The following is a 21354-nucleotide window of genomic DNA, read 5'->3' on the forward strand; positions in this document are numbered from 1 at the left end:
CCAGCAGCGAGGAAAGGTGAGCGGTTAGGAGATGTTGGAGTGGCTTTGTTTGTGTGTGTATTAGTCTGCCTTTTAAGTGTAGCAAACCTATCTGTTGATTACATACACTTAATCACAGATAGCAAAATTAATCACCACTCTGACCGGTCAGCTGGATTTGAACCGCGCCACAGACCTCTATGAAGTCTGAAGCTGCTGCTTTGCCGACTTAGCCTGTGAGGCTCTAGAAAGTGAGTAAAGAATAAAGGTTGGAAGCAGCAGGAAATGAAATCAGTATGGCCACAGACCAGTAGGAAGACGCAGCCCAATCCAGGTTACACAAGGGTAGACCAGATAGGAATTCACATTAACATTACAAGAGGCACAAGTCAGCAGAAATATCGCCTAACCTCATGAAAGATGGAACCTGATTTTGTAAATACATCAACCAAGATAATGATGACTTCCTGTACTTCCCAGCGGTGACAAGACTACGGTGTCAGTATTACCAAGTAGATGTCAACTGTCAACTGACTGCCTTCAAATGTCATGGGACACAAAATAAAAGTAACGGAAGTGCTCAAATTTGACAAGCAAACTTTCAATGCACTAAAATGGCCATCTGTTTCAGTATTATTAGACCATGAATAAATTAATATAAATTACAGTACAAACAGATGAAAACAAAAGATGAAAATGAGAGGAATGTCAAAATAAATCCTCTATGAGAGGAGTCTGGCATTTTAAGGCACTTCAAACTCTCTAGCTTAGAAGCATCAGCCTGTGACACTGACAGGCGTGGACAACAGATACATTACCAGCACAGTACTGAAAAATAACCACTTGGTAAAATATGGTACATGTACATGCCAATGAATCTAATACATTGTTCATTCCACATGCATTTTAATATTCATGTTATTCTTGAGAAGGTTCAGTGCCCATACAATGACACCATGTCTAAGTTGGACATGGCATGGCAAACAAAAAGATTCTTTGCATAACTTACACAGCTGAGGCAAACGTCAATGATACCCTGTAAGTCACCTTTAAGCAAAAGAAAGTGTGATTGTAAAATACGATTGTATGCATGCCTGGTTGTTACTGCAGTATATTGAAACTTGCATGCCAAGGAACACATTAAAAGCACTATATTTGCAATATTCAATTTTGTGCTCAGGTTTTGGAGGCAAATCTAGGGGCTGATATGCTGTTTAAATGCCCAAACAAGAAAATACTCATAACCTTCTATTGTTGTTAGACCAATGGTATTACAGCCTCCTGGTGATGAAGCTATTGACCTTAACACAACCATTTAAAATGAGTACAAAAGGTAGGAATATTTAGCAATAGAACAAATCACAACATTTTTAGTTGAAGGTTAAGAATAATCACCTAAAAATGGAAACGTCTGGTACTGCAGTGGCACCTGAACAAAAATTTAGGTTAAGTATTTTTATTGACAGGTTCTGAGAACTTCAGATATCCTCTACAGATCTAATAGTTTTGTTTCTTATAACAATAGCACTAGATTTGACCCATAACTATAAAGTTCGTGCTCATTACGAAATGAAAGATTGTTTTTTTTCCTGTCATGGATTAATGCATCAATACTCAGAATGCTACTCTAGTCAGATTACTGAAAATCTTTCTAAACTATTAAAAAGCAAAATTACTTAAAACTAGACTATACAGAACCTACTTGTAATTCCATTTCACTTCAGTTACATTTCTCCTATTACTCTTTACTCTTACCTTCAGAGATAGCCCCAATTAGCATCTGGTAAGCTGTATTTCTAGTGATGACTTTCTCCTTGACTGAAGCAAATTAGCACTTCAGTGCTCTTAAGCTTGAAGTTCAAGATCCACCTGCAAAAGAAACCATAAATCACTAGAAGAACAAATTGAGTCTTACTTAACATACATAGTAATTGTGATAAGAATATTGTAGGCGACCTGTGGTTTGCCCGAATTAAAATTTTCTATTCAGAAAATTTTATGGATACTTAGGAAAATATGCCTCACACCTAAACTTATCAATAGACTTTTGTCAATATAGCAGCTCGCTCACTCTTCACTATTAGGAAAATGTTTCTGTAATACTATGAAGAAATTTTCAGCAACACTGAATTAAACAGTACCATCAATTTTTTTTTTATGGAAAGTAAGGTTAAAAGATTGATAAGCAAGATATTTCCCTCACTAATCGTTGGCTACCTAAATGCAGTCATGTCAAAGCTCGTTAATAGATGTCCCACTTTTGATTCATTGAGTTTATGATCCCATCACTTTACCTACTTCGAATTCTCGAATTCTCTTATTCTCCAGTTAATCTTTCTCGACATGCATGGACTTGACAGATTTACGATTTATAATTGACTCGTGCAGCAAGACGAGTCGGTTTACGTTAGATAGGCCCTACTTGAGATATTTATACCTATTCGAAAACTGCAGTATGTTAAAATCCCTAAAAACTCCAAGTCTAGGAACGTGAAAGATTGAGTCTCCTTTAACTACTCACATTCAAACCTCATTCATTTGAATCTTGTACTGTTAACGAATGGTTGGACACAGGAACCTCCTGGCCAGGTTGAAATGCTTTCCCCAAAAGTTTTTTTGTTCTGCTTTCTGAACCAGGCAAAGTCTATTGAGTCCTACTGTGGTTGTAGTCCCCCATAATTGTTAGTTGAAATTAAAATCTCCCCACCTCAACAATGTAAAAAAAGAAAGTCAAACTAAGTCTGAAAAAAAAATTGAGATAATTTACACAATTTAACTGCCCGGTATTCATTCCCAAACTGAGGTATAGTTACAATACCAGTATATCCTAAGTCGTATAGCCAACGGAACCTTTAAAATATAAATTTTAATACGGAGTTCACTACTGTTAAAAGGCACTGACATTCTTCTTTACTGACCTAGGTCTACATTTGTTCTTTAACTATCTTAGAATCTTAACTTTCAAAAGTACAAGAACACTTATCTTGCTCTTACCTTCCTTCCAGTTACTGTGCCCCACTGTTTCGAAATAAATTGTTCACAAACGATGCAGGACCATAAATTTATTATAGAGTTCAGGGTACACCTGCAAAAAATCAAAATTCAGTCAACAGTTTAGATAACTGAGGTGTGTGTTATATATTATTACAAGCATTAACCCTGAAAACTTAGCAATTAACATTTAATTAAATGTTTAAAACTACCTTTTTCGCAGGCTACCTTCTCGACTATGACTTTAGTTCCCAAATGAATTTAAATTAACCTTTCATTGATGAATATTGCTAAACAGGTCTTCTTGACACCTAAAACATGTACCTGACAAAAGCCATCACGAAGCCAAATCATTTAAAAAAAAATTACGTTATTGCAACGTTTCAAGTTAAATCAAATACCGGTAACTTATACCGAGTAAATTTTAGGTTTTCACAAAATTACAGACTAAGGAACAAATCTTTGCAGCTAACTATTACCGGGAGCTGTCTACCTTCACCATAACTGTTTACACATTACAAATAATTGCTGAATGTTTTAAAAGTTTCCTCCCGTTTCGCTTCTAGGTAATTTAAAAGCACGAATGAGCTTACGTGAACAGCAAAGACGGAATCTGGTTATGCAGTTTCCCATATTCTGTGGTTATTAAAAATTCCTTAAGAACACTTTAGAATTCTAACATACATTCGCTCTCCTAGAAACATTCAACATTATTAAGCAACAGTGCAATAGTGCTAGCACAACGCTATCGCATTTTGAAAAAATAAAATTCTAAAATTAATGTTTCTCGAAAGTCCATTTCAGCTGAAGGCGCTCATATAAACAAGAATGCAAATTGAGAGATCCACACTGTGATGTCCTTTAGAGAAGGGAAAGTTTCTCTTGAAACTATATTCACTCCTGATCTCAAGTTGGAATTTACTGTACAGTCTTAGAAAGGAAAAATTAAAGGCTCAAAAACCAACATTCGTCTTCCATCTTTTATAGGCTCTAAACCATCTTGTACATTCATTCGTCTTCCATCTTGGTTATAATTCGATTTGTTCTATAGCTGTTTTTAATTCCACCCTTTGGTTGTATATGCATTGCTTTTCAAATTTATGAGGAACAGTGTAACTTCATTACACAAACATTCTAGCTTTGATAGACAGCCAGTGCAACTTAATACAAGGATAATCCTGTCGCAAGGAGCAACACTTCATTAATCTTGCCACGCTAGTGCATCAATGAAGATGCATTATGCTTAGCAAGAGGGGGAACAGAGAAATAGAGGGGTTATTTAGCTACAAGTAGTCATGCAAAGCAAAAACTTCTTGCCAAATTGATCAATGGAATGAGAAAAATAAGGCACTGAATATGGCATGAATTTTAAAAGTTGCAAAGGTTTGGATTAGGATATTCACGAATTATAAATACTAATAATTTCTTAAATTGTCTGAAGTAAAACGCTGGAAATTGGAGTTTATATATGAATTTAAGCTAATTACTTGCGGTTATGCTAAATTAATATTCCTTGCAGTTATGGTTAAGGGATATTTCACTCACTATGATCGATGTGGACAATGTAAAACTCGATCAGTGGACTAAAATTCCTTAACACATAGCAGATTGAAATAACCACTAAAAAAACTTTTTTTTGCATATATTTTCCAATAGGCAAACAGGACAAGACTTATTTTGACTTTAAAAATTGTCCCAAAAACAAACCTAAGACTTCTTGCCTCCGCTGGATTTACCATCCAATTTTTGAGAACTTTCGCATTCAAAAGAGCCATGTCCACCCAGAAGTTGGATGTATAAATAACAGTTGTAAAAACTGTAAACAAATGCAACACAAAATGCTACGCACAATGTTAAGCTTCTGGCAGTTTTGTTGCAGATCCATTGCAATGGAACAAGTCTAGTGGGTCCTTCCATTTTCCAGTCTCAAATTACAGGAGACGGTCGTGGTCTTCGCTTTATGCTCCTCGGGCGCAATTTGGCAAGCCATTTTATTCATACATCATCCTGCTTTGGGTGTTAAAATACTTTGTACTTTGAATTCACCTGAAAAACCATTCTGACACCCACCCATCAAGTAGCTCTTCACACAAGGTACACACCAAAAATGGTATCTCCAGCCTCCAGGTACTTTATGTGAATAGTGGCTAGCTAAAGGATTGTGCGCTCATGAAAACACTACAATTTCAACCTAGTTACTTTCAGGTGACTTCACCTGTCTTATCAAAAGGGTCAGTGAGGGTAGTTTACTGAAGCCCTCCCTCCTCCCGTCTTCTAATTCCACACATTGCAATAATTGATATGCACTGTTATAGATCCTTTGGTGCAATTCCATTTCACTGACCATTAATGCAACCTTAGAAATGTGCATTGCACATGGTAATTTCAAACATGGCATTAACGGCCTTTGAAGCCCTAATCACTTTTTTTCATCACTATCTTGACACTTTGCATTCCTATCCCAAATTACACAGTATTGGAAAGTTTCAACCTCTAGCATTATGCATCTGAGTATCCAGGCTATATTTGGACCCTCTCATGTTATAAGCAAACTCACTGCTACAGAGATGTCTAGGTTTTGACGTCTATGGCCAGGCTATATTTGGACCCTCTCTGGTACTAAACATTGCATTCATGTCTAGAAACTGGTTGGTACTAAACATTGCATTCATATGAAAGTAAAACTAAAATTAGCCATTTTTCCAGTGCTGCCAAAGCACTCTTAATAAAAGTGCCAAACAATACTTAGGGACTTCCAACACTTCTAGTTTGCCTGTGGCCATCTAAACAATGTAGAAAGAAGCTTATGATCTTATCATAAGATTTTGCCAGTCGAGTGGGTGGCTCTCCAAAAAGGGCCACTGATTCACCTAAAATGCTGACTCCCAAGAATTCCCAGTTGATCCAGCATGGAGGATTATGATGTAGGACTCTTACCTTGGTAATTATACACAAGAGTACTACGCGGAGATACCGTTTATTAATGAAATATCTTGGAATGAATATATAAAAGGGCGTTATAATGTTGTGCAGAGAATTGAGAAATTCTAGACTTGAAAAATTTGCCGTCATTTACGTTTGCTTTTACGTCACTGAGATCTCTGCATAGCACCATGTTTTAGTACAAGCCCGTCAGAGATGAACGTAAAAGCCAACAAAAGATTAAATTTTAAAAATTCTCCATTACTCAAATTATGTCTGTACTGCATTACTTACACCCTTTCTATATTGTTCACTCAAAAAAATCTGGCATTTCATTCCCTATGATTTAAGGAAAATTTATACTTGCAACACCAAATTAGGTAAAAAAAAAAAAAGCTAATGCTAAGTATTAGCTCCACGCCTGTTTTTACCTTGGAAACTGGTTTTTTCTACACTTTTAGGGCTTCTGATACTAGCGGTGCATTTGTTTGTTGTCGGCCAAATGAAATGTCCCTTCGCCGTGTTTAGTACTGGCCCGGGGGCCGGTACCCCTACGTTAACAAGTTACTGCATTTGCCGGACGGGATATGAACCGTTCCAAACAGACGTATATCCCCGTGCTCTGTCTTGTGAAGATCGCGTATGGAAACCCCTTGTTGGGTGGACTTCAGGGGTTAGTTACAGGTTAATTACATTCGACACCAAAATAACGTTAAATTGTAAATAAGCAACCAAAATACTATAAAAAAACTGCCATTTCTAGCTAAATACCCGCCGTGTATCTATTACTTAGATCTACCACAAAAACTGAAGGGTGCTAAATTCGGCATGGAATATAACAATTCAATCAAAATCCAGGAGCAAGGAGGACACAGCTGAAACAAAGTCACCATGGCTCGAAACTAAAACCAGGTTTTTCACGGAACTCCTAATTCCAAAATCTTCCATAATTTCTGAAAATTCAAAATCACGTTTCAGCATTTTATCATGGACCCTCAGTTCCAGAAGACGTTCTTGATACGCAGTCCATGTTACCCACAATGCACTTAAAAGTCCCATCGTGTTGAAGAAATTTTTAAATTTTCAAGCGTATCCGTATACAATGTCAACTTAAATTTTCAGTTATGTTAGACCATTTCACCTTTGCTGCTCTATATACACCCTTTTCTATATAGTTAAAAAAAAATAATATATCGCGCGTAGTAATTCTGTAGGATTACCATTGCCTTTTCGATAGGAATGCAGGGAACGCAGAACACTTTCACGTGCTTGTTTAAAACATACAGAAGCACTACATTTTGTGATATGCCACTTAACCCGGTGAATATATGGGCAAAGGTTTTATATTTGTGCACAAATAAAACAAAATCCTGAAGGGCCATGGTGCTGAAAGCAAAAGTAAAATCTGAACTTAATTGGACCTTCGGCAAAATCCACCGAACTTGAGAAAAACTGCGTTCGCAAGACTCCACAATAACAAGATTGATTACAAGCCACAAAATATTAGGAACTACTAAGACGTCTCCCAAATATTACACAAATATTATCGATGGGGCAGAAATACATCACCCAAAGTAAAGGAGCATGAATATTAATGAAGTAACTTTAGAAAACTACGAAAGCATGGCACGCTGACTATTCAGTAGGTTATTCCACAAAAGAACAAGAAATTTGCAACATTAAATTACAATAAAAATCGCCACGATGCAGAATTCTACTCAAACCAGTAAGCAAATAAACGTCATGGATCAAATGAAGACGGGCAGCATGGCCTCCAAATCATAAACCCACTATTTCCTTCACTCTTGACTAAACACTTGAAAGCAAACGTCAGTTTACATGAATGGTTGTGTAAAGAACCTTTGGTCTCCTTACCTGTTAGATGACGAAAGCCTTAATCGTCCGGTCTTATAAACTAACCAGGGCAAGTTATTCCGCAGAAGTCATTGCAAGCAACGTGAAAGTTTTGACAGTTCCAAAAATAATTATATTTTACTACAACCGACCACATTCCGGTTCAGACACTTCACGATCGTGCAGATTTCCACACACGTCTGCTTGCATCTGTTAACACCACGTAGACCAAACTGACGTCCAGTGTACTGATCCTCGGAGTCAGTTTTGAGTTTTTCCAGTAACTGCTTTCAACTACTTTTTAGCCAATCACAAGCGTCCGGGTCATTCTGGTCTTACGGAGACGGAAACGATGTCCTCCGATTGGCAGAAGGAAAGCACAGCACCTTGAGGAGTATTATTACGTTCTTAACAGCCATTTCGAAGGACAATTCATTCTGGCAATTCTATAATATTTCTGAATTAATTCAGTGTTTATCACCGGCGAGATAAAAAAACATTAGGCTAGGAAAATAAAAATCACATCAGCGTAGAGAGAGAGAAAATAAAAATCAGATCAGCGAGAGAGAGAGAGAGAGAGAGAGAATTACTTTACTGAGAATATTCCACCAGTCTCTTATACGACAATAAGTAATTACTGAAAATATTGCACTGCAAATCCAACCCTCAAACGCGTGATTCGTTGAAAGGAATCTCTCCTACTTATGAAAAGACCACGCAATTCTAAAGTGGCAATGAGGGTTTTCTGCATTAAAATCCTCGATGTCCTCTCTAACTATAATACCTGAAAAAAAATTAGGAAAGTAACTTCTAAAAGTGCGAATTCGGATGAATAAACCAGGACTGAAAATAAAACCGTGGATGTAGGGGACAATTAATGTGGCAGCTTCGTGATGTCCCTAATGACTAAATTCTAATAAACTTCCAAAGTTTCTGGCTATATGACATTTGGATAACGTATATTGAAGCTAATCGTAGTGCGCACGCGAGAGAGAGAGAGAGAGAGAGAGAGAGAGAGAGAGAGAGAGAGAGAGAGAGAGAGAGAGAGTAAAATAAGAAATTTTAGGCATTACACAACGTCAAGGACATAAAAACACCAATATCTAGAATCTTTAAGTAGTTCTCAAACCGATATAGCATTGAAAATTAAAGATAAAAGAATTCATAAGTTCAGTAATAGACTATCAGCTTACCGCTCATTTTTCAAGGCTTTAATCAATAATAGAAAAATAGGAAACAAACGAACGCATGCATTTTATACCAAATATCGACACACTTTATTTCAGAGCATGGCCAAGTAAAAAAAAAAAATAAGAGTGACGACAAAAGAGACAATATAAAAGGAAGTGGGCGGAAAATGCTTGGTGTTTATCTTGACATGGCCCAGTACATAATCATTCGAATGAATAAAATGAATTTTTTTCGAAAAAACTTGCTATGAACTTTCAGGTCTTGGAAAAATCCAAGAAAACCCTTAATTAGAAACTAAGTGACCAGAAACTCAAGAGCCTTTGTATGGAGTGCATGCAAAGGCAGTCTTCAAGGCTAGTTTGCAAGCACAATTCAATAAGCTTCTTTCTTCTTCCTCACTGAAACACATTTCCAGCCATAACGCTAATTCGTTAGTGGTTCTGTTTCAGTAAATACCCATAGCAAGGATCTCCTTATTCAAAGTATGTCTACTTGCTCATCTGTAACATTCCCTAAGTACCTGGTGTCAGCGTACTCGCACGGGAAAATAGTAACAAAGAACAGTAGTTTAAAAGGTAGTCTGCAGTCTAATCCATAATTCTTTACGCCCACTGTGCAGCAGAAAATGTCGGCTAGTTGGATAACATTTATACATCAGAAATGTTGTCCGATTATATGACTCCTGGCCGGAATAAACTTTGATAACAGACAGTTTTCTGATCACAGCCTCACTCATAAAGCAGTAACTTCTCATCAAAGCAAAGGTTTGAAAACTGTACTTACTTACTATACAGTGAACAACTGAACAAACATCAAAAGATGACTGTAGTAAGTCCAAAATAAAGCACATTAAGGAAGCATGATTAAATAAGATATATCTGTATCTTGGTAGCTTAAATGGTTGTTAAAAAAAGATCTTCGATAACTTTAGTTATCAAGAATCCTGAACAGCTTTCTCGAATGTATTAGCAACTACGTTAAAAAAATAACAGACTGTATGCGTAGAATCAGGCTGTCGAGATTTTGATGTTATCAAAATTATAATAATTGATCCAGTGTCATTATCTGATCTTTGAATGTATAGTATAATAAAGTTAAAAGTTATAAGTATCTTATCAGTTGAAGTTTCCTGTGCCTGAGAAAGTGGCCGTGGTTAAACCAGTTCTGACATGTGAAGTTTATTTCTGAACTTCAGTAAATAAAACCATTTATCTATCATTCATGTCAAAAATGCTTGAATATTCTTGAATAATCAGTGATTTACCTGGTGTAGGTAAATGCTTTACCGGATGGTCAGGCAACTCATGGACAATTGTATTTTACCGTGAATGCTGTATACTCTGCTGTAATTGATGTATTGGAAATGATGGATCAGGGTATATGGAGTATCCTATCTTTATGTGAAGTTAAGTTAATAATGATACAGTTGTTCATGAACTTCTAAACGATTTACTATCCACTGGGTATTATTGATGTTGACTTTGAAAGACTACTCGGATGACAGAAAGTACTGTGTACAGATTGGAAAGTCATGTACTGTATATCTTTTGAAACATTAAGAAGAATATCCCAAGGAAGTGGCGTTAGGTCCAGTCCGATGTGGGATATGTACAGTACTACTGAATTATCAAATTCACTACAGATGAAGTCCAAGCTAGTTGCGAATGACACCCAATTTTATTCTTCCATAAATGACATCGAGGACATAAACGAGAATAAGGTCCCTACCAATGTCAGGAATTTATGTTGGTGGGTACGAAAAGAATAGCGGTTTTATAGTCCCCGTTACTGGTTAGGTCTGTGACTTATGTGGGCTGCTGGACTGTTATTTGTCTCTCAGTACTCAGATCAATTATGCTGTAAGGGCTGTCGGATATCATCTTAGAAAAGTTGCGTTTGTTAAAAAAAAAACCTTGATGAGTGCTATAAGGAAGCTTGTGATTAATAGTGTCATTAATTAAGAGAGTAGACTATTGCAACTCTATCCACCAGAATGCAGCTAAGAGGCGATTTAGGAAACAACTAAAAAGGTTAGATTAATTTTGGGGTCCTACCCCTGGATATTATTACCCCTGTATTGTTGTTGCAATGGTTTGCAATAAAAAATTAGAATAAAGTTTATAAAATGTTACGAAACATCAAGCTATCAAGAATGGATATCCACTGTATATTTAAAGGATCGCTTTACCTGATACAACCAACGACTGGTGTAAACATAAAACTGTGTAAAGGTGGTTTTGCAAGTGGTTTTAAGCTATGAGAGTCAAGATGCACTTCGAGCCCTCAAATTTATTAAAAGAAAGACTTTCTTATTTTCAGAACGTAGGATAGTGTGGGTTAGACAGATACTTAGGAATATGCCGTGAGATTCTTAAAAGGTCTCTACATGTGTAGAGTATAAAACAAATAAGTGGGGAGGGGATGAACTCCTGCAAGGCCCCTTTGGCGGAGCGAGGTCAGGCAAAGTGTCCAACACCTTTCGGCTGTGAATACCCCCCAAATGAGCGACTGCCTGTCATTAGCTGGGGATAAGAACCAACGGAAAGCTAAGGCCTTCACGATAGCACCCGAAACCAATATGTCAATAGTTCAAACGGCTGATGCAAAGTATAGCATCCCAGAAATGACGAAATGCCCATCACTTTTGGGACCCAACGAATACTTTCCTTATAACTGCATTGTTGGATTCAGAGACACCTTCATACTGAAATAGTAGTTCTTGTAATGAGAGACCGACCCACAAAGTTTACAATATTGGCAGTTTCTTTAATGAAAAATAAAACGAAAAGATTGACTGTGGGCAAACCTGTTAATAAACCCATCGAAAATAAACATTGAAATAGTGGAATATTTTCATGAAGTTGGCAGGTCGTACCATGAAATGATAAAAACCAGCCTAGAAAAACACCATTACCCATAGGGTGAAAAAACGGTAATTGAAAAATAAATTAGACTATTTACGGAGCGTTGTTATAGTGTGGATATGACGATTACGATGAAGTTTGCCGTTCAGTTCTTCGAATGTCTCTGCATAAATAGAGTATATGGAGAATAAATATGGCCTCCCAGCTTTCAATAATAAAATAAGTAACACACAATCTTATCTTATCAACCACATCCTAACTTGTCATTTCTTTAAAAAATTATTGATACAGCAGTTCATCAGCAACTCCCTGAATATCTCGAAAGGAGAATTTTTTTACCAGCAAATACATCAGCTCTCAGAAAGAAACGCTCCACTGAAAGAGTACTAAGCTCTGTGCTAAATGGCCTCAACAAACAAATAGATTTTATAAATGCTTTATTTTAATGCCACGAGACTTTAAGTGCAATACTTGAACTAACAATTATTCTTAAAAGGAATCGACGTAGAATATGATGCACCGGAATGATTTAAGTATTATAGGACCAGCACTATGCATATTGCTATGGAATTATAATGGGCTATGAAAAAGCAGTGTTGGTTTTTCGTAGATGTTATGCAGTTCTTCCTTGTGCTGTGTAATATACAGATTTTATGACCAAAATTGAGAGTATAACGAAGGTACATAAAATGTATATTGGGCAATAAAGCCCAAACAATAAGGTTGAATAAATATATTAACTGCCAAAATGAAACATTAAATGGCTTGATTTGAAATAGTAAAGACACAGTAGTAGAGACAATGAAGACATTGAGGTAAACAGATCAAATACAGGACAGAATCCCTTAAGGAATGTGGCGTTAGTATACACATACCTACTTAGAGTATGATTAAACTTCTCTTATATAACTGTGCAAGCACTAGACTTAGATATCACATTCTCTATAATGGTCCACAATATTCTCGACGAAAGTTTCAAGATTAAAATGGACACTAATGAAACGGAAATTTAGCGGACTCCCTCCTGAGAACGTGGCTCCCCTGAATGCGTCAGGTTTCTACGGGAACTGAGGATTAAGGGGATCTTCTGAGGGCCATAGGAATGGTGATTTTCACCTCCTTAGAATGTTTTGATTTTTATTCTTTGAGATATACAGTAGACAGAGAAAAGTTAATAATTATGCGCCACGACTCAGGAACCTCCCCTCATCAGGGATCGCCGACCATCCCCCTCCCGTTCCCCCGTAAAAAAAATAGAAACTCAAATAAGACAAATTAGTAATCATTATAAGTTAAAGATGGCATGACTTTCGTCAATGAAATATGCAGTGACAGTGGCCCTCAGCCGTATATACGAAAGTGTGATTCCTCTTTTAGAATACTTGGCTAGCCTACATGAAATTTCTGCAAAATTTCACTTGCGCAAAAAAAGAAAAAATGGAACTAAACATTCACAAAAAAATGAATTTCATTTGCCACTTTTTTTGAGTCATAGTCATTGAACGCTATCACTCCTACAGGTGCAATAATATGTTGAATGGTGAAAAAATAAGTTTTGACATATTGGCTGCCAAAAGACAGTGGGAAGAATGTAAACAAAAGCCACGTGCCTATAACAATTATGTTGAGAGCCTAATTACATTGTCCACCCACACACTTGACTAAAACTAAAGCTGCCTTGGAAGATTATAACATTCAACCGTTATTATTGAAGAGACTGAAAAATATGCAAAAAATAATGGCATTACAGTATTATGAGCTTATTTTCACCATGGGAAAACCCCATTTCTCGAAAACTATATGTAAATGGAATAAATCATCATACACTACCGCCTATTGCCAATCACACCGGCTAACAAACATTTTTTGCAATAAGTTTTACAATGTTCGACAGACAACACATCCCTTCGAAAACCAGGGGGCCAAATTAACAAAGAAAAAATCACCTGGTAATATTGTTTGGGCATGCGTAGATCCCCATAAAGCATAAAATGACGAAATGATAATGCAAATTTGAGTATACAGAAATCCCAAGAACGCGTAGGCGCATGGATTGGGCTGGAATGGATTTAAAAATTTTGGCTTAAAAGCCAAACTCTGGGCAACTTGAAATATTCAGCGCTGAAGATAATGGAAAGGGGGAATTTGAATGGTTGGGCAGCAAGATAGAGAGACCTGGAAAATAAATGAGATGAAGTACAAGGTGCCGCAAGGTGAAACTGAAAGAAAACCACACAATTGCACTAAAAAGTAAAAGTTAGAGAGTTTGGTCAACATGACTCAGAAATTATGCGAGATAGGCCAGTCAACAGAGGAAGAAAAAAGGCTGAATAAGGAAAAAAATCGGGGAAAGCTGGAATGAGCTTTATTTTCTTCACAATAACGAACTTAGTAACATTAATTTTGCAACCCTCTACCACCTTGGATTTGGCCGCCATCTTGAAAAAATGGCGGCGAAAAACAGTTTTTTGAAAAAATCTCTCTTAGGACACATTTTAGTGAAAAATAATACGAAATATAAAATATTCCATATACAATTCTCTATAAAAACTCCTCTATTCATTTTTCTGATATGTTGCAGGGTTTTTTGAGTTACAGTTGAAAAAATGGTATCGCATGTTTCTCGATACTCCCCGTTTTCTAATACAGTTTGGAAAATCATCTCACTAGGGTGGCCTTCCTCCTTTATTCTGGCTCAGCAGATGGTTCTTTAAACAGGGCAACATGATCTCGTAGTTCTTCATGTTTTTCCAACACACTTATAAACTTCAGTTTTCCTTGCCTGAAAAGGGCAGAAGTAGTATCTGCCCCACTAAATGCATGCAAGAAAAGAATGTTGTCCTTGATGACTGATCCAAATTTCATGCAGTAAGGCGTGTACAGTTTGCTTTCAGTATTTCTTCTACCTGGTTTTAAAAAGTATATATTTGCCTTTGCTCCACACAAAGCTGTAAGGATAATTAAGAGGTCCACATCTTCTCCCACTATTGTTACTGATTCAGCTTTGGTACATTCTTCAATAGCAGTAGTAACAATCAGTGTATCAGCATCTTCAGGTGCCTGTTTTACAATAAAACCCTCATTGGTCAATTTAGTTTTGAGCATTGCGATAAGCCGGCTCTTATTTATCTCATTGGAAAGAAAATTACTTTGACTTGATGTTGCTGGCATTGTTTCGTCAAATATGGTGTGTCTGGTAGAATTAATGATTCATTCGACGAGCACGCTCAGCACATTTCGTACTTTTTTCTGTCAGGTTTTCTGGATATCCATCAAATACAACAATGGCATTTGTCTTGTAGTGCCTTTTTACATACTCAGTGTATCTGTCTAGAATTGATGAGAATACCTCTCCATAACATAAACTGTATTTCCAACAATTGCTGTGTCACTAAGAGGTTCAAATACTTCATACATCATGGATTTTTTGGTTTTACGCATTCCCATGTCATCAAAAAGTGACATGGCATATGGGGCTAGTTCATACTCAAAGTTAAGCTTCAATAGTTCATGTGAATTCTTGATGAATGAAATTCTTCTAAATAACATCTGTGTGTGTGTGTGTATGTATGTATGTATGTATGTATGTATGTATATATATATATATATATATATATATATATATATATATATATATATATATATATATATATATATATATATATATATATATATATATATATATATATATATATATATATATATATGTATATATATATATATATATATATATATATATATATGTTAACGTGGCTTTTGTGGCCCTATTAATTTGGCTTTTAGCAGTTGAGAACTCCAGTTTTCTATCTTGAGTTACGTTCCTCATACCAGGATTCTTTTATTAAGAGTGAATGCCTTGAATTTGTATAACAGAGAGTCACATTTTTTTGCCAGTGTTTTTCTAACCATATGATTTTTCTACTCTCATGACTTGTCTTTGCCGTTTCATGAAATGACATTTTTGATGAAACACTTAAAATTTTAGATAAATTGCAGGAAACTATAATTGCATCCCATTTTCTTCACCGGCCCTGGCAATATCCACTTTTGGAATATTCAAGAATTTAGATTCATTCTTATAAAGAAACAAGAATTATTTTGGAGTAACAATCTCTTTACAACAGTTTTTTTTTACGAGTCACTTGCGACGCATGTCCATTATTTGAATTAAAATACATATTGTGAATTTAGTGACTGGAGTTTTCTGCTGAAAAATGGTACTCATTTAGGCAATTCTCCTGGACCAGATTATACTAACTTTTTTTTTTGCATCACCATAAATCAGTTTCGTGGAGAACAAGCGTTTAACAAAAATGTGAGTAAAAAAGTGGAACAGGGGCTTAGGTGTATTCATGAGATACTGCGCCTCATCATCAACTTACAATTTAAGACAGAAAACAGTTGCATATTTCCAAAAGTATTAACACCCTATAGAGAATAACAATCAAACCATAAGACCTATTTTATTGACATCATGCCATAAGTAGAAGATATACAAAATTTTACAGAATGATAAAGTCAGGGATTTTATTTTTCACGGTATTAAATACTCCATTTCATGTGTTTATTTCTTTTTATAGATTACTTGATTTCGCCATGTTTGCAAGGATTATCTGTGATTTATTAATGAATACAGAGTACGGGTAAAAAAACTGCTAATGCAAAGATACCAGAAGAATGTGATGAAAATCTGCTGCAATAAACTATCAGAGGTTAAACGGAGCACACAATCAAGTAAGGAATACACTTCGGGAGATTTATTTGATAAACTAGAGATCATCAGTCATTTGTTAAAAGTTAGTAAACAAGTTAAGATAATATTACACACACACACACACACACACACACACACACACACACACATATATATATATATATATATATATATATATATATATATATATATATATATATATATATATATATATATATATAAATATATATATATATATATATATATATATATATATATATATATATATATATATATATATATATATATATATATATATATATATATATATATATATATATATATATATATATATATATATATATATATATATATATATATATATATATATATATATATATATATATCTCTTTATAATTATATATATATATAATATAATTATGGCAGCTACTTGGAAATCTTAGCTTAATGATAAATAATATTGCCAAGACCAGGAAGAACATTCTTTATTACAAGCTTTCGAGGTATAAAACCTCATCATCAGGCTGAAAAAACCGACAAGGATGAGAATCAATAAAATTACAATAAAATGAATTGTCATAATAAATCTTCAGCAAAAATACTAACGAAATATAAAATGAACAAGTAAATACAAACTAAAAGGGTGAGACGTAAAAAAACGAAAAATTAAAACACAAACATAAAAATATGAAAATAAAACTATAGTGAAATGTAAACAAACTACCACTCACAAAGTAAAATATCTAACGACCTAATTGAGTACCTACTATGAAATTACACGATAGCTAGTTGAATACCAGACGAGTTGTTGTTCAATTCCAGCTTCATCTTTTTAATAGTCAGCGACTCTGAAATTAAAAGGTCCAGTCTGTTTGAACAAAAAGACAGTACCCGAAAATCCAGGTCAGTGAAAGGATGGTCCTGTGCTAAACTGTGTTCTCTAATGGCAGAAAAGGGTGGTTTGGAAAGGGGAAACCTAGTTCTAACAGAAAGACCTCTGTGTTCCAAAATTCTGTGTCTGAGCCAGCGGGAACTAGATCCCACGTATCGCAGACCACACTGCGAACAAGTGAACAAGTAAACGACACAGGAATTAAGGTCCACAGGCAGAGTAGGCTTCTCTCTCAAAAGTGATCTTATTGTAAAAGGATTACAGAAAACAAACCGGAAACTGATTTAAAGGAAACAATGCTTAAGTATTTCTTGTAACTTTTTCGGACCATATAGCTACTATGACCAAGGTAAGGCAATTTAATGTACTTTACATCTTTACTAGCAGTACTGTACACCGGTCTGGGACAAAACTTTTCATTTAAAAATTTTTCAGAACTTTGTAAAATACAAAAAATGGGATATGAGTTTTCAGAAAAGTAATTCTGGAGGAAAACCATATCTTGATGAAATAAATTAAAATCACAACAAACATTGTAGGCTCTATTAATCAAAGTGCGTATTGAGTTCATCTTATACAACTTTGGCGAAAAACTGAGGTAATTCAATCCCAAGCCAGTAAAAGTACTTTTCCTATAAACAGAGGTCTCAAATTTGCCGCTATTTCTGTATACCTGTACATCTAAAAATGACAACTTATTATCCTGTTCCGTCTCACAAGTAAAAGAAATGTTAGGGTGACGAGAATTAAAATATTCAAAAACAAATCAACATGTGATAATTCCTTAAACACAAGGAAAGTATCATCTACATACCTACGGTAATACAAAGGTTTGAAAGCACTAGGGTAGTTTTAACAGATTTGTCTTCACTAGATAGGGATTTAAAGAACAACCTTTCTTTTTTGGATTTTAAGTGTTTGTCGTCGATTTTAGATTCCAACGTTGAGAAAAATTGGCTGACGTTAGGCTGACACACAATAGAAAGTTAAGAAATCTCGGTGTTGACGTTAATAAGAAAATAGATAGTAGTAAAGTTATTAATTTTTCTAACAGAAATTTAACAACAGATGAAAAGGAAGTTCTTTCTCTTGGTCTTGATTTTGCTTTGATCCCCATGAAATTCAATTTCTTTAAGTATTTTTTAAGTTTTGAAAAACTATGTTCAACTTTGAGAGGCTGTGACATTTTGGCAGTGAAACCATTACTTCACTTTTTAGCAAAATTTCCGTAATTGCAAACGATACCTTCAAAAATTTTAATCGAAAAAGGAGGTGACAATCAGTTAAATAAAGACAGAATCAATATTTTACGTAACCTTAAGAACGATAATAGTATAGTTATTACCAAGCCAGATAAAGGTAGGGGTGTTGTATTAATGAATAGGTCTGATTATTTAGATAAAATTAATGAAATACTCTCTGACAATACAAAATTTAGGATTTTAAATGTAGATATTGCGAGTCACATTTTGAAATTAGAAGACAAACTAAATAGGTTGCTTAGAGGTCTGAGAGATAAGATTGGGAAGCTACATATAGCTCTTTATTTGCTTCAGGGTCTAAGCCTGGTTATTTGTACGGTCTGCCTAAGGTACATAAAATAGAAACCCTTTAAGACCTATTATTTCCTCAATTGGTACTTTTAGTTATAACCTGTCTAAGTTTTTGGTTCCAGTTTTAAACCCTCTAACTTTAGGTGAATTTAACATATCTAATTCTTCCAAATTTGTTAAAGAATTATGCTCTTTCAATTTTAACCAAGATGTTATAATGGCTAGTTTCGATGTAACCTCTCTTTTCACCAATGTCCCATTAAAAGAAACAACCGACATTATTCTTAATAATATATGTGAAAACCATCTATCAGTGTTTGGACTTAATAAAATAGACTTGCAAAAATTATTACATTTAGCAACTGCTGATGGCATTTTTACTTTTGATGGTAAATTATATAATCAAACAGATGGAGTAGCTATGGGAAATTCCCTTGGACCTGTATATGCGGATTGCTTCATGGGTTATTGTGAAAGGATTTGGATGTCTGAATGCCCTAGTGCTTTCAAACCTTTGTATTACCGTAGGTATGTAGATGATACTTTCCTTGTGTTTAAGGAATTATCACATGTTGATTTGTTTTTGAATATTTTAATTCTCGTCACCCTAACATTTCTTTTACTTGTGAGACGGAACAGGATAATAAGTTGTCATTTTTAGATGTACAGGTATACAGAAATAGCGGCAAATTTGAGACCTCTGTTTATAGGAAAAGTACTTTTACTGGCTTGGGATTGAATTACCTCAGTTTTTTCGCCAAAGTTGTATAAGATGAACTCAATACGCACTTTGATTAATAGAGCCTACAATGTTTGTTGTGATTTTAATTTATTTCATCAAGATATGGTTTTCCTCCAGAATTACTTTTCTGAAAACTCATATCCCATTTTTGTATTTTACAAAGTTCTGAAAAATTTTTAAATGAAAAGTTTTGTCCCAGACCGGTGTACAGTACTGCTAGTAAAGATGTAAAGTACATTAAATTGCCTTACCTTGGTCATAGTAGCTATATGGTCCGAAAAAGTTACAAGAAATACTTAAGCATTGTTTCCCTCAAATCAGTTTCCGGTTTGTTTTCTGTAATCCTTTACAATAAGATCACTTTTGAGAGAGAAGCCTACTCTGCCTGTGGACCTTAATTCCTGTGTCGTTTACTTGTTCACTTGTTCGCAGTGTGGTCTGCGATACGTGGGATCTAGTTCCCGCTGGCTCAGACACAGAATTTTGGAACACAGAGGTCTTTCTGTTAGAACTAGGTTTCCCTTATTTCCAAACCACCCTTTTCTGCCATTAGAGAACACAGTTTAACACAGGACCATCCTTTCACTGACCTGGATTTTCGGGTACTGTCTTTTGTTCAAACAGACTGGACCTTTTAATTTCAGAGTCGCTGACTATTAAAAAGATGAAGCCGGAATTGAACAACAACTCGTCTGGTATTCAACTAGCTATCGTGTAATTTCATAGTAGGTACTCAATTAGGTCGTTAAATATTTTACTTTGTGAGTGGTAGTTTGTTTACATTTCACTATAGTTTTATTTTCATATTTTTATGTTTGTGTTTTTAATTTTTCGTTTTTTTACGTCTCACCCTTTTAGTTTGTATTTACTTGTTCATTTTATATTTCGTTAGTATTTTTTGCTGAAGATTTATTATGACAATTCATTTTATTGTAATTTTATTGATTCTCATCCTTGTCGGTTTTTTCAGCCTGATGATGAGGTTTTATACCTCGAAAGCTTGTAATAAAGAATGTTCTTCCTGGTCTTGGCAATATTATTTATCATTAAGCTATATATATATATATATATATATATATATATATATATATATATATATATATATATATATATATATATATATATATATATATATATATATATATATATATATATATATATACACTGTATATATATATATATATATATATATATATATATACACTGTATATATATATATATATATATATATATATATATATATATATATATATATATATATATATATATATATATATATATATATATATATATATATATACTGTATATATATATATATATATATATATACTGTATATATATATATACTGTATATATATATATACTGTATATATATATATACTGTATATATATATATACTGTATATATATATATACTGTATATATATATATACTGTATATATATATATACTGTATATATATATATATATATATATATATATATATATATATATATATATATATATATATATATATATATATATATATATATATATATATATATATATATATATATATATATATATATTCAGCTTTGAATACTTCATCAATAAAAATATAATGCCCTAGTTGATTAAAATTTTGGTGAGGTCCTCTAAATTTTTACTTACCTAA

The 21354-nt window shown here is 34.3% G+C and overlaps 1 long non-coding RNA gene across 1 annotated transcript; it reads right to left on the reverse strand.

Annotated features, from left to right (window-relative positions):
• Positions 1-1691: 1691 nt before the first annotated feature.
• On the reverse strand, positions 1692-8005 carry LOC136836910 (uncharacterized). Its single transcript, XR_010852494.1, has 3 exons — positions 7768-8005; positions 2974-3064; positions 1692-1848 (listed from the first exon to the last, which is right to left on the reverse strand). It is a non-coding gene; the product is annotated as an uncharacterized lncRNA (long non-coding RNA).
• Positions 8006-21354: the final 13349 nt, after the last annotated feature.

This window comes from Macrobrachium rosenbergii, chromosome 57, assembly GCF_040412425.1.
Source record: "Macrobrachium rosenbergii isolate ZJJX-2024 chromosome 57, ASM4041242v1, whole genome shotgun sequence".
Lineage (NCBI taxonomy): Eukaryota > Metazoa > Arthropoda > Malacostraca > Decapoda > Palaemonidae > Macrobrachium > Macrobrachium rosenbergii.